Raw genomic sequence first — 12,663 nt, 5'->3', positions numbered from 1 at the left:
AGGATTCTCCCTGTCTCTCCACCCCTCCCCCACCATGCTCACTCTCTAAAATAAATAAATACTTTTTAAAAAAAATGATCTTCTGAGATCTAAAAACTCCCATAAATATGAATTCCCAAAAGAAATATGCACATGATAGGAAACTCTGGAATCACACCCACATGTGTGCACAAACACACAAAGCTAAGCTTGAAATCAGTTGTTTAAAAAAAAAAAAAAAAAGGCATAGAACAGTAGATTCCCAAAGAAAGAATGGGTATTAGATAATCCTGGTAGAAAACTTAAAACTTCCATTATGGGCTTTTATGGGGGACGTTGAAGGGGACCTTTAAGAAGGGGAAAAGGGAGGTCAATGCCTTTGGCCATCCGTCATGTGCCAGCCTGTGTCATCTCTAACCCTCATCAAAACCCGTCAAATTCAATATCTCCACCACCTTCAGCTAATCAAGAGAACGACACCTGCTCAAGACCCACAGCCAGTCAACAATGACCCCAACTCATATCCAGGCTTGTCGGGACAACAAGGCCATATTCCTCCTTTACTCCCCAGAGTCTTCATTCTAACCACAGTGTGTCATGGAGACAGGATTATAGTAACAAGAGAGGATTTGTCCCTCTCAGTTTTGTACCTCTTGCTTTTAGAACTTCATTATAAGGACCTCAATATAAAAAAAAAAAAAAATCAAAGGAAAGCATTTCAAGGGGAAGAGAAAGAGGAAATCTCAAACAAGGCAGAGTAATCAAAGTTGACATGGATGAGAAAAGTCCATTGAATGTGAGGCTCCCTGGTCCCTCTCCTGTAAATATGGACAAAGCAGGATGCGGAGGGCATAATGGGATAATGGGATAAATATATATTATCCCCCATATATTATATATATATATATATATATATATATATATATATATATATATATATATATCTCCTATATTTATATTATCCTATATATATATAATCCCATAAAATACATACATATTTATATATATATATACAATACATATAAGTATATATTATATAAATATAATGGGATAAATCACATAGGTGGTAGAAGAAGATACAGAAAGAACAGGGATGGGAGTCTTTTGAACACCTGGGGAAAGACTTCTGCTTTAGTGTGTGCTGGTTTTTCCTAGTTTGAGAGATGACTGATATACAACATTGTATTATTTTTAGGTGTACATGATTTGACAGACACACACACACACACACACACACACACACACACACACTGCAAATGATCATCCCAAGAAGTTCAGCAAACACCCATCACCTCGCATAGTCACAATCTGTTTTCTTGTGGTAAGAACTTTTAAGATCTATCCTCTTAGGAACTTGCAAACATGTGATTCAGTATTATTAACCACAGTCACCTTGCTGTACATTATATCCCCAAGACTTATAACTGGAAGCGTGCACCTTTTGACCCCCTTCACCCATTGCCCACCCCCATCTCTGGCAACCAGCAAACTCTTCTCTGTACCTAGGAGTTCAGCCTTTTTAGATTCCACATATAAGTGAGAGCACACAGTATTTCTTTTCCTCTGAGTTATTTCACTTGGTGTTGAAACGTCTACTTTTTTTTTTTTTTTTTTTTCCCCTGATAGACACCATCTAGAAGGGAGAATTTTCCAGCAGGGGCATTAGAACTTTCTGCTGTGTTCTTGGGTACATCAGCAGCAACATAAAGCAACGACCAGAATGGACAGTGGAGGGACAGTTAATTCAGGCCACGTGAAGCTGGACACACTGTCTGGTACACACTCGTCAGAAGCCAGGCACGCACTGGGCTTGAGCATCTGTGAGAAAGGAATTAGCTGTGTCATTGCTTGGATCTTACTCTTTGAGAACTATTATTAAAGCAAAAGAAAATCTTTGTGTAACTTAGTATTCTTTCCCACAAGGAAAAACAGAACACATTTAGTTGTTCTGTTCTTACTCCTTCCCCCAAATTTATTCCCCCAAGAACAAAAATAGCAGTCATTGTTTCTTTTTCTTTTCTTTCTTCTTTTTTTTTTTTTTTTTTTTTTTTTTTACACTGGACCATCTGTAGGCCAATTCTGAAGTCATGTCTTAATTACCTATCCCCAAACCTGGGTGAAGAAAAGGAAAACACATAACTTTTTCCTTGTTTTGATATTTTGAGAACCACCCAATGGCTGCGACTCAAATTTTTCCAGAAATATTCAGCAGTAGGATTGGGCCCAAACTGGGAAACCTCAATTCAAAACATGAAAAATAGGAAGAATGAAAAACTGCAGTTCTGAGGGAGAAAATTAAAGTCACACAGGATTTAAAGGTGCCATCTTATCATTGCCTAGAACATCAACACCAGCCACAAACGTTAGAGGACATATTATTTAAGGAAGGTTTAAAGGAATAACATAGCAAAGCAATTTTCAATGGAATTGGGACATGTCACAGAAAAGCTGCATGAAGACTGCAAATTTCAGGAAGGAAAATCTATAGGGACAACCTCCTTTGGCAGAACCTTCCATTTCCTCCTCGCAGGTCTGATGACAGCTCGGTGCCTTCTATACAACCCTACCCCAAAGGCCCAGACGCTTCCCTTGGGGCCAATGCTCAAAAAGGAGGGGTGATGGAAGGAAGACAAAGCTTCCTGCTTCAGAAGGTAAGAGGAAGGGCTGGGAAATGGGACAGTTTAATGGGTACGGAGTTTCAGCTTTGCAAGATGACAAAGTTCTAGAGATGGGCTGCACAACACTGTGAACACACTTCCTACTGAACTGTGTGCCTACAAATGGCTAAGACGGTAAATTGAACGTGTACGTCACCACAGTTAGAATTTTCTGAATTAATTTTTTGAAAGATACTTCATGCTCTAGCGACATTCTCTACCAAGCCCGAAGGCAGGTACTGCCCCTCGATGTGTACCAGGGTGCTCACGTCCTGAAAAGCCTACCTGGGAGCCTGACTATGGCCAGAGCACCTCGTCACCTGCTGTGAGCTGCCCCATGTTCCCACAGAGCTCGGCAGGGCACAGGGCAGATGCACAGGATCTCCCGGGGGGGCTCAGGGCCAAGCCAGGCAAGCCAGACACAAATCTGACGACAGCCACAAACACAAAGCAGCAGGCCCCAAAGACATGTAACGAAATCTCCTCGTCTTTTTTTCCCATGGAAATTCACGCTCAGGGGCAGTCCCAGAGGCGGCGGCCATATGATGTTGAGGGAGACACCTGGTTGGGCAAGGAACAGCACGGCCAATCGTCTGGAAATTCTGTCTCCGGCGTCCAGCTCTGGCTGCGTCCTGGCAAGTGCTCAGAGCCCTGGTGCATTTGTCACATTTCCTTGGCAGCCAGGGGTGCCGAGCCAGGGGGTACCCACTGCCAGCAGCACAATGCAGCTCTCCTGGCTGGGCGACTTGGGGACATGGGCAGGGAGGGGCAGACAGGGTGATGGGGACACGTGGGGAAGAGCTATGCCAAGTGCCCACACAGGGTTCCCCAATAGCACCACCTACCTGTGCCACTAAGGGCCTCCCCAAATCACATGTGGTGCCCATTCAGACCCCCGTACAGGAAAGGACTCTTTCTCCAGCACAGTGCCACTCAGGGGGGGATGGTCCCTGAAGCAACAGCAGCAACATCGCCCGGGCATTTGCTGGAAATCCATTCTGGAGCCCACCCCAGAACCAAAGAGCCAGGGGCCCTGGGGGTGGGCCTGGCCATCTGCATTTTACAATCCTCCTCCCCAACCCCCGCCGGCAGCTTCCCCGGGATGGCTGCTGGCTGTGGGAACCAGCGCATGCTCAAACACCGTGACAGTTTCTCTGGGCACAACGGAGAGGCTTGTTGTCTGTTTCACATGGTAATTGAGTAAAATTGATGTCATCTTTCCTCCAAACAGAACTTGCCTGGAACATCTCACATTTTCATTTCACTCCACGGTTCTTAAGGAAGCTAAAAACAAGCAAAGCTCCAGCAAGTGGCCCTGTTTTCTAATCTGGCTGCCCAAACTCCAGGTTTTTAGTGTCAAAGCCACCTGTTTCTGTCTGCAATTTGTTCTTCAAAATATTCCCGCTCCTGTGTCACTACCAACCCCCCACCCCCAACCACAGGAAAACCCAGAGATATACATAGAAAGGCACGACAGCACATTGGGAGCAGGGACAAAGCCAAGTCCAGGGAACCATGCTGTGGCCTGCTGCCGGCAAAGACCCAGGCTGGCAGTGGCTTCTCCCCGCCGTGGGTACCAGTGCCGGTGAGCGGTTTGCTGGGGACCCAGAGCCCGGGGCAGGACTCCAGTTCCATGGAGAAGAGTCAGGCGCGGGGTTTTGTTAAAACAGAGATCAGTGCACGCCACTCCGGTGCTTCAACCCCTGCAGAAGCTTCCGGTCACACATGGAGTTAATGCCCACCCACCCACCCTGGCGTACTAGACCGTGAGGTCAGCTGGTTGGCACAGCCCTCACCCACCAGAGACCGCCTCTTTCCGGGCCCCCCAGAGGCCAGAGCGTGGCTGGCTGGCTCCTTAGTGCCTGCCCCCTTCTCACTGGAACATCACTTCTCACAGAGGTGACCTGACCACCTCACTCGCCCATGTGCTGGCACCTGGATCTCTATAGAGCAGTTTGCAAAATCCACACGTTTTACTGATCTGTGTGTTACGCACTGTCTTTTGGTCCCACTGCATGTGCTCCATGGGAATGGGACCCGTTACAGTCCCGATTCTATCCCCAGACCCTAGAAGAGTCCTTAGCGCACATGAGGTACCCAGTAAATACAGCTGAATAGAATTAGGGAGTGAGCCTCTTTTTAGCTTATTTTTAATTACAGTAAATACATACAACATAAAATTTAGCATCTTAGCCACTTTTAAGTATACAGTTCAGTAGTGTTAAATGCATTTACGTTATTGTATGACGGTCACCACCATCCATTCACGGAACTCATTCATCTTGCAAAACTGAAACTCTGCACCCATTAAATGCTACTCCCTATTTCCTCTCCCCAAGCCCCTGGCAGCCCCCATTCTACTTTCTGTCTCTATGAATGTGACTACTCCGGGGACCTCATCTAAGTGGAATCATACAGTGTTTGTCCTTTTGTGAGCCGTTTATTTCGCTTAGCAGAATATCCTCAAGGTTCATCCACATTGTAGCCTGGGTCTGAATTCCATCCTTTCCTAAGGCTGACGAACATTCCATGGTACAGATAAACTACACTTTGTTTATCCATTGACCCATCCATGGACACTCAGGTTGCTTTCTCCTCTTGGCCGTTATGAACAATTCCACTATGAACACAAGTGTACAAATATCTGTTTATGACCCTAACTTCCCCCTTTTGGGGTATATACTCAGAAGAAGAACTGCTGGATGACATGATAGCTTTAAGTTTACTTTTTTTTTTGAAGACCACCGGTCTGTTTTCATAGGGGCTGCACCATTTTACAGTCCTACCAACACATCACAAGGGTTTCATTTCTCCACATCCACTCAACTTGCTATTACATGTACTTTTAAATAATAGCACCCTAATCAAAAATGGTTGAAAGGCAGTGGGAGACACAGGCTTCCAGTTACAGGAATGAACAAGCCCCAGGGATGAAGGTGCAGCATAGGGAAAACAGTCATTTGTATTGTAATAGCATTGTATGGTGACATAGCATGACTCATGGAGCTGTCAAATCATTATGTTGTACACTTGAAACTAATATCATATTGTGTATTGACTCTAAAATAAATAAATTAAATTTAAATAAATGAACAAGTAAATAAAATCCTAATGGTAATGAAGTGGTATCTCATTGTGGTGTTAACTTGCATTTCCCTAATCATGGCAGACACTGAACAACTTTTCTAGTGTTTACTGGCCACTTCCAGATCTTCTTTGGAGAAATGCCTACACAAGTCCTTTTGCCTATTTTTAAATCAGTTTTTTTTTTTTTTAATTATTGTTGTGTTTTAGGAGTTCTCTATATTCTGGATATTATCAAATATGTATTTGCAAGTGTTTTTCTCTCATTCTGTGAGCTGCCTTTTGACTCCAAAGATAGTGTCCTTTGATGTAGAAAACTCTTCAAATTTGATGAAGTCTGATTTGCCTATTTCTTCCTTCATTGCCTGTGCCGTTGGTGTCATAGTCAAGAAGTCACTGCCAAATCCAATGTCATGAAGTTTTTCCCCTGTGTTTTCTTCTAGGGGTTTTATAGTTCTTGCTCTGATATGGTGAGGTCTTTAAGCCATTTCAAGTTAATTGTTGTATATTGCATTTGGTAAAGGTCCAACATCATTCTTCTTCATGTGAATATCCAATTTTCTCAGCACTATTTGTTGAAAAGATGAACACTTCCCCCATCGAATGGTCTTGGCATCCTTGCTGAAAATCATTTGACCCTATAACTCCGGGTTTATTTCTAGGCTCTCTCTATATTTGTCTTTATGCCAGCACAACAGTGTTTTGATTACTTGAGCTTTTTGTAGTAAATTTTGAAATCAGGAAGAGTGGAGTCTTCTAACTCAGCTCTTCCTCAAGATTATTTTGGATATTCAAGGTCCCTTGAGATTGCATGAGCATTTTAGGATGAATTTCTCCATTTCTGCAAAGACAATTATTGTTGGGCCTTTACTGCACTGTACCTGCAGATTGCTCTGGGTAGTACTGACATCTTAATAAGAAGTCTTCCAACCCATGAACATGGATGTCTTTCCATTTTCTTAAATTTCTTTCACTAATGTTTGGTAGTTTTTAGTGTATAAGTCTTTCATCTCTTTTATTAAGTTAATTACTAAGTATTTGTTCTCAATGCTACTGTAAGTGAAATGGTTTTCTTAATTGCCTTTTTGGATTGTTCATTGTTAGGTACAGAATTTCAACTGATCTGTGTGTAGTGGTTTTGTATACTGTAAGTTCTAAAATTTGAAAGGAGGAAGTTTTAGGATTTTCTACATATAGGATCATGTCATCTGTAAATAGAGAAAATTTTATTTCTTCCTATTTGAATGCCTTTTCTTTCTTTTTCTTGTGCAATTGCTTTGGCTAGGACGACCAATATTATGTTGAATAGAAGTGATGAAAACAAGCATCCTTGCTTTGTTCTTCATCTTAGAGGAAAAACTTACAGACTTTTACCCTTGAGTACGAGGTTCACTATCAATTTTGCATAGACGTCTTACATAATGTTGAGGTAGTTACCTTCTGGTCCTAGTTTGTTGGGCATTTGTTTTAATGGGAAGGTGCTGAATCTTACAAATTCTTCTTCTAAACCAGGTGAAATGATCATGTGTTTCCTCCCTTTGTTGTGTTAATGTGGTGTATTACATTGATTGATTGTTGTATGTTGAACCATCCCTGCATTCTGGGCATATCTCCCTCTTTGCCATGGTGTATAATTCTTTTAATATATTGTTGGATTTGGTTTGCTAGTGTTATGTCAAGGATTTTTACATGGATATTCAAAAAGTAACTGTTCTTTTTATTCATAAAGAACTATAGTTTTCTTTTCTTGTAGTGTCTTCATCAGATTTTGTAAGTCAAATTTCTAAATCTACTTATTCATTCTCTTCACTAATTCTAAGTCTTTCAATTTTCTATTCCTTCATGATAGTCTTAAGTTTTGTGATTCTAGGAATCCAACCAGGTCACCAAGGTTATCCAATCTGTTGGTGGATAATCGTTTCTAGTACTTTCTTATAATGTCTTTTACTTCCATAGAATTGGTAGTCATGTGCCCACTTTTGGTTTTAACTTCAGTTCGTCCTGCTAGCCACGGGTTTGTTGATTTTGTTAATTCTTTTGAAGAATCAGCTCTTGGCTTTGTTGAGTTTCTCTACTGATTTTCTGGTTTTTTATTTATCTCTGTTTCATCTTTTACTATTTTCTCCTCCTGCTAGCTTTGAGTTTAATTTGTTCTTCTCCTCTTAGTTCCCTAAGTTTTAGAGTAAGGTTGTTGATCTGAAATCTTTTTCTTTTTTTTTTCTAATGTGAGCATTTACAATTCTACATTTCCCACTGAGTACTACTTTTGTGGTGTTCCATAAGCTTTGATGTGTTTTCATTATTATGCATCTGTATGCATTTTCTCTTTTCCCCTGTTACTTCTCCCTTGACACATGCATTTAGAGCATGCTGTTTAATTTCCCCATATTTGTCAATTTTCTATTTTTCCTTCCATTATTCATTTCTTTCTTAACCCCACTGTGGTCAGGAGAAGATACTTTGTATGATGTTGAGACTTAATCTGTACCCTAAGATACAGTATATCCTGGAGAATGTCCCATGCATGCTTGTAAGTAAGGACTACTCCGCCGTTGTTTTTGAGGGCTCTGTATATCTGCTAGATTGAGTTGGTTTATTACGTTTGTCCAAGTCCTCTATTCCCTTACTTATTTTCTGTCTAGTTGTCCTAACCACTACTGACAGTGGAGGGGGGTAAGTCTCTATTACTACACAACTGTGTATTTCTCCCTTCACTTCTACCAATTTTTACTTCACATAGTTTGATGGTCTATTATTAGATGTAAAAAGACTTGACAATTGTTACATTTTCTTGCTGTATTAAAACTTTTTTTAGAGATTTTATTTATTTATTTATTTGACAGAGAGAGAGATCATAAGTAGGCAGAGAGGCAGGCAGAGAGAGAGGGGGAAGCAAGCTCCCTGCCGAGCAGAGAGTCTGATGTGGGGCTCGATCCCAGGACCCCAAGATCACGACCCAAGCCTAAGGCAGAGGCTCAACCCACTGAGCCACCCAGGCACCCCCAAAACTTTTAAAATATATGGTATGTTTCTTTTTTTGATTAAAGTCTATTTTGCGTGATATTACTATAGCCACTTCTGCTTTCTTATGGTTATTATTTGCACGGGGTATCTTTTTCCATCCCTTTGTTTTCAATTTATTTGTATCTTTGGATCTAAAGTGAGTCTCCTGTAGACAGCATATAATTGGATATGTATTTTAATCCATCCTGATCTTTAAAAATTTTATTTATTTGACAGGGGGGTGGGGTAGGGAAAGAATGAGTGGGGGAGCAGCAGGCAAAGGGAAAGGGAAAGGGAGAAGCAGGCTCCCTGCTCAGCAGATAGCCTGACATGGGGCCCGATCCTAGGACTCTCAGATCATGACCTGAGATGAAGGCAGATGCTTAACTGCCTTCCACCCAGGCACCCCCATCCTACTGATCTTTTGATTGGAGAATTCAATCCATTAACATTTAAGAAAATTGCTGATAAGGAGGGACTTACTTCTGTATTTTACTATTTGTTTTCAATAAGCTTTATAGCCTTTTTTTGTTCCTCATTTGCTGCATACTGATTTTTTGTGTTTAGTTGAGTTTTTTATACTGAAACTTAATTCCTTTCCCATTTTCTTTTCTTTTACTATATTTCTTTAGAGAGAGAGACAGGAGGGAGGTGCAGAAAGACAGGGAGAAAGAAAATGTCTGGCAGGTTCCTCAATGCCCAGCTCAGAGCCCAATGCAGGGCTCAGTCTCACAACTCTTGAGATCATGACCTGAGCCAAAATCAAGAACTGGACACTTAGTCGACTAAGGCACCCAGGTGCCCCTCCTTTCTCATTTCCTTTTGTGTATATTTTGTAGCTGTTTTCTTTGTGGTTACCATGGGGACTACACTTAACATTCTAAAATTATAATACTCTAATTTGAATTTATAGCAGCTTAAATTCAGTAGCATAAAAAAATCTCCACAGCAAGACGGCTCTTAAAAAGCAAATAAATACGGCATTATAACTTGAGATAAGGACCGAGTGCAAAAGCAGACTGCTAAAAAAACAGGCTGGCCTTTTCAGAGGGGTCAGTAAGGAGAGCCCCTCTGATGGGACACTGACCTACAGCCCTCAAAGACAGAGAAGCTAGCTTGATAAGGAGCGGGGAGAAGAGCATTCCTGACAAAGAAAGACCACGAGTCACAGAAGAGCTTGAAGGCCCGAGAAAGAGGCCCCCATGGCAGGAATTCAGTACTGACATGGAGGAGGGAATCAAATCCAGGAGAAGCAGGTGGGCCCAGTTCCACTGCTAGACAGGGCCGTGCAAAACAGGGAGGGCCGTGCAAAACAGAGCCATGCAAAAATTCCCCGTTAAGTGCATGGGAAGCCACAGAAGGGCTTAGGGCTGCTTAGTAACAAAGTCCTAATTCTGTCGGATGAAGCTCTTGCTGGCCATTCTGTGGCAAGGAATCAAGAGGGGAGAAAGTGAATGTGAAGAACCCAGGAAAGCAGCTCCAGCAGTCACCAGGGTCTGCAATAATGATGGGCAGTCCAGGGCAGAGATGTAGAGAAACAACAGGCCCCAGATGGGCCCATGACCTTGAACAGGTGAGACAGGAGTCCCTCAGCCCTGGCTCTGAGTGCCTGCCCTGCCCTGTACTCGCTCACTGGCTGCACACCCTGATGATGGCACTCCTGGCAAGCTTCCATTTCCTTCTCTGTAAGATGGAAGTATAATGAAATCCACCAGGTCTGAGGAGGGGAAGGAGGAGAAATAACCCAGCTACTCATCGCAGACGTCCACTCCTTTCCTTCCTCTCAGACACGTGCCGCTGGTTGGTGATCTAATTCACACACACACACACACCCAGACCCAGGAGAGACTATGAAAATTGTAAGCAAACACGTGATACCCAATTTGCCCAGCTTTGAAAGTGTACCAAAGCCCTACGAGTGCCCAGGCTTGCCTTGGGGATAGGAGTCTGTCTAGATTTGGCCTCAAGAGTCCGAGCGGCAAGCGCGGGCGGGCAGGTCTCTACCCAGAGAGGCCCACGTGAGAAAGTCAGGAGGGCGTGGGAGCCTGGATGTCGGCTTCCAATGACGCTCCTTCCGCAGCCTGCAGAGAGTATGTTGCAAGGAAGACAGAAACTGCGCCCGCAGATTCCTTTCCAAATCCACCGAGGCTAGAGAAACAGAGCCAGTTCAGTCCTGCGGGCCCACAGTCAACCCCCTGATGGGAGAGAGCCGGGCTGGCTGACTTCACCTCCCTGCTCACTGCACCTGGACACCTAATGACAGGGCTCCTGAGCCCGACCACAATCCCTTCTCATCCTCCTGGCTTAAAGAAGATCTTACTTCCTAACAGAAATCCCTTGGCTACAACAGCCAGAGGAAGAACAGAATTCTCAGGATTTTCAAAACTTGGGTTTGAGGGCCTGGAGGATGAGAATGGTGGAAGGTGGTCTTGTTCGAAAGAAGGTACCACGTCCGCACACAGCTTGTCTTTAAACTTGCTGGATGGCAACCCCACCACGAGAGCAACAGAAACCAGCTCCCCGTGCTGAGAGTCTGTGTAAGTGCGGTCAGCAGACTCAGCTCTTGTTTGCTTTCTGGCCTCATCGGACTGGCCAAGAAACCCAGAGGTGGACCGGAGGTGACCGGAGAGGTCCGTATTAGCGCACACACACCGGAGGCCCTTCGCCACAGTGGCCCCGCTCTCACTGGGTAGGCCTCATCAGGGAACATCTAAATCCCCATTTAATGGGGTTGGCCCCATATTTGCCCTCGGCAACAGGATCTGGAGCCTCCAACCTCTTTGTCCAAGCAGCAGAAAGGGTGTGGAGAGCGCTGAGTGAAAGCCAAGTCTGGGGACCACTCGGTCCCTGTGCTTCAGTGTTACAGCCATGGGCAGCTTGAGGGCAACATCGCCACGGACCCCCCTCCGCCCACTGGTGGTACTATAGCTACCCCCGTCCTGACCACAGAATTGTGGAAACAAATATCAAAGTGGAATTCTGCCTCATCACTACTTGAGCTGCCGTAATGAGTGGTTCCTCCTGGCACTGGTACTCTGGACAATTAAAAAACAAAGAAATGAAATGAGCTACAGATGAAAGAGGCTGGTGTGGAGCCAGCCCCAGCAGCTCCCCTCCCGGGTGTCCTCTGGGCAGCCCAGCAACCTGCCATTCACCAGCCACCAGGAGGACTCGGGGTTGTACAGATGAAGAACACGTACTTCTCAGAGACCAGGGCCAGCACTTCTTCCTCCCCACATGGCGGCCTCCTCTACCCTCACGCCTGCCCCTCAGCTCAGCCCCTCTCCCCACCCCATGCTCTCCATTTCCAATGCCCCTTCTCGCCTTTTCCCACTCCAGTCCCCGCTGAGCACAGCTGCAGGGATGGTTCCTGCCTCCCTCACCCCTTTCAGCAGCCCCACTCCTCAGGACACCCTCCCCACCTGCCCCATCCAGTGTCCACCCGCACCCCCTCAGGCTCCCCCATTCCCTCCTGCAGCCAGGTCACCCCGCCTGCCTTCCCACACCGTCAATGTGACGGTTTCCTGCTATCCCCATTCATCAAATCCTAGGTAGACGCAGGCTTCGTGGCTCCTTCCCTGTACCCACAACCAGACAACCTCTCCTGCTCCAACTTTCCTCCAGCCCTCATGGCCCACGGCAAGAGCTGATCACACTCAAGTGTGATCCTGATTCCTTCTACTAAACCGCTGACTCCTTAGAAGAGGGACTGACTCCTTCAACTTCGACTCCCCGCCAGGAGGGGGTCCAGCACTGAGGAGAGGTCTTGGCAAACCACTGGTAAGAATGGCAGGTGAAGGTCAACCACGGCACAGACCCTAGCACTGAAGGTACGCCGGAGGGCAGGCCCTCCTCGGGGGACGGTGCTGTGTCTCCATCCCCCAGCCTGGGGAAAAGTCAAGGACACAGCCCTCATCCCGGACGGCGATGGGAGACTCAC

General features: G+C 44.8%; 1 protein-coding gene across 1 annotated transcript in view; it reads right to left on the bottom strand.

The window, feature by feature from the left end:
• The window catches only part of LOC111152666 (ADAM metallopeptidase with thrombospondin type 1 motif 17), a 323,596-nt gene that overhangs the window by 247,588 nt on the left and 63,345 nt on the right, over positions 1–12,663 (bottom strand). The gene's annotated exons all lie outside the window — the stretch shown is intronic.

The sequence above is a fragment of the Enhydra lutris genome, unplaced genomic scaffold (genome assembly GCF_002288905.1).
Source record: "Enhydra lutris kenyoni isolate GAN:26980312 unplaced genomic scaffold, ASM228890v2 scaffoldscaffold29, whole genome shotgun sequence".
Classification (NCBI taxonomy): domain Eukaryota; kingdom Metazoa; phylum Chordata; class Mammalia; order Carnivora; family Mustelidae; genus Enhydra; species Enhydra lutris.
The sequence above is the reverse complement of the archived record's forward strand: the minus strand, read 5'-3'. Positions and strand labels throughout refer to the sequence as shown.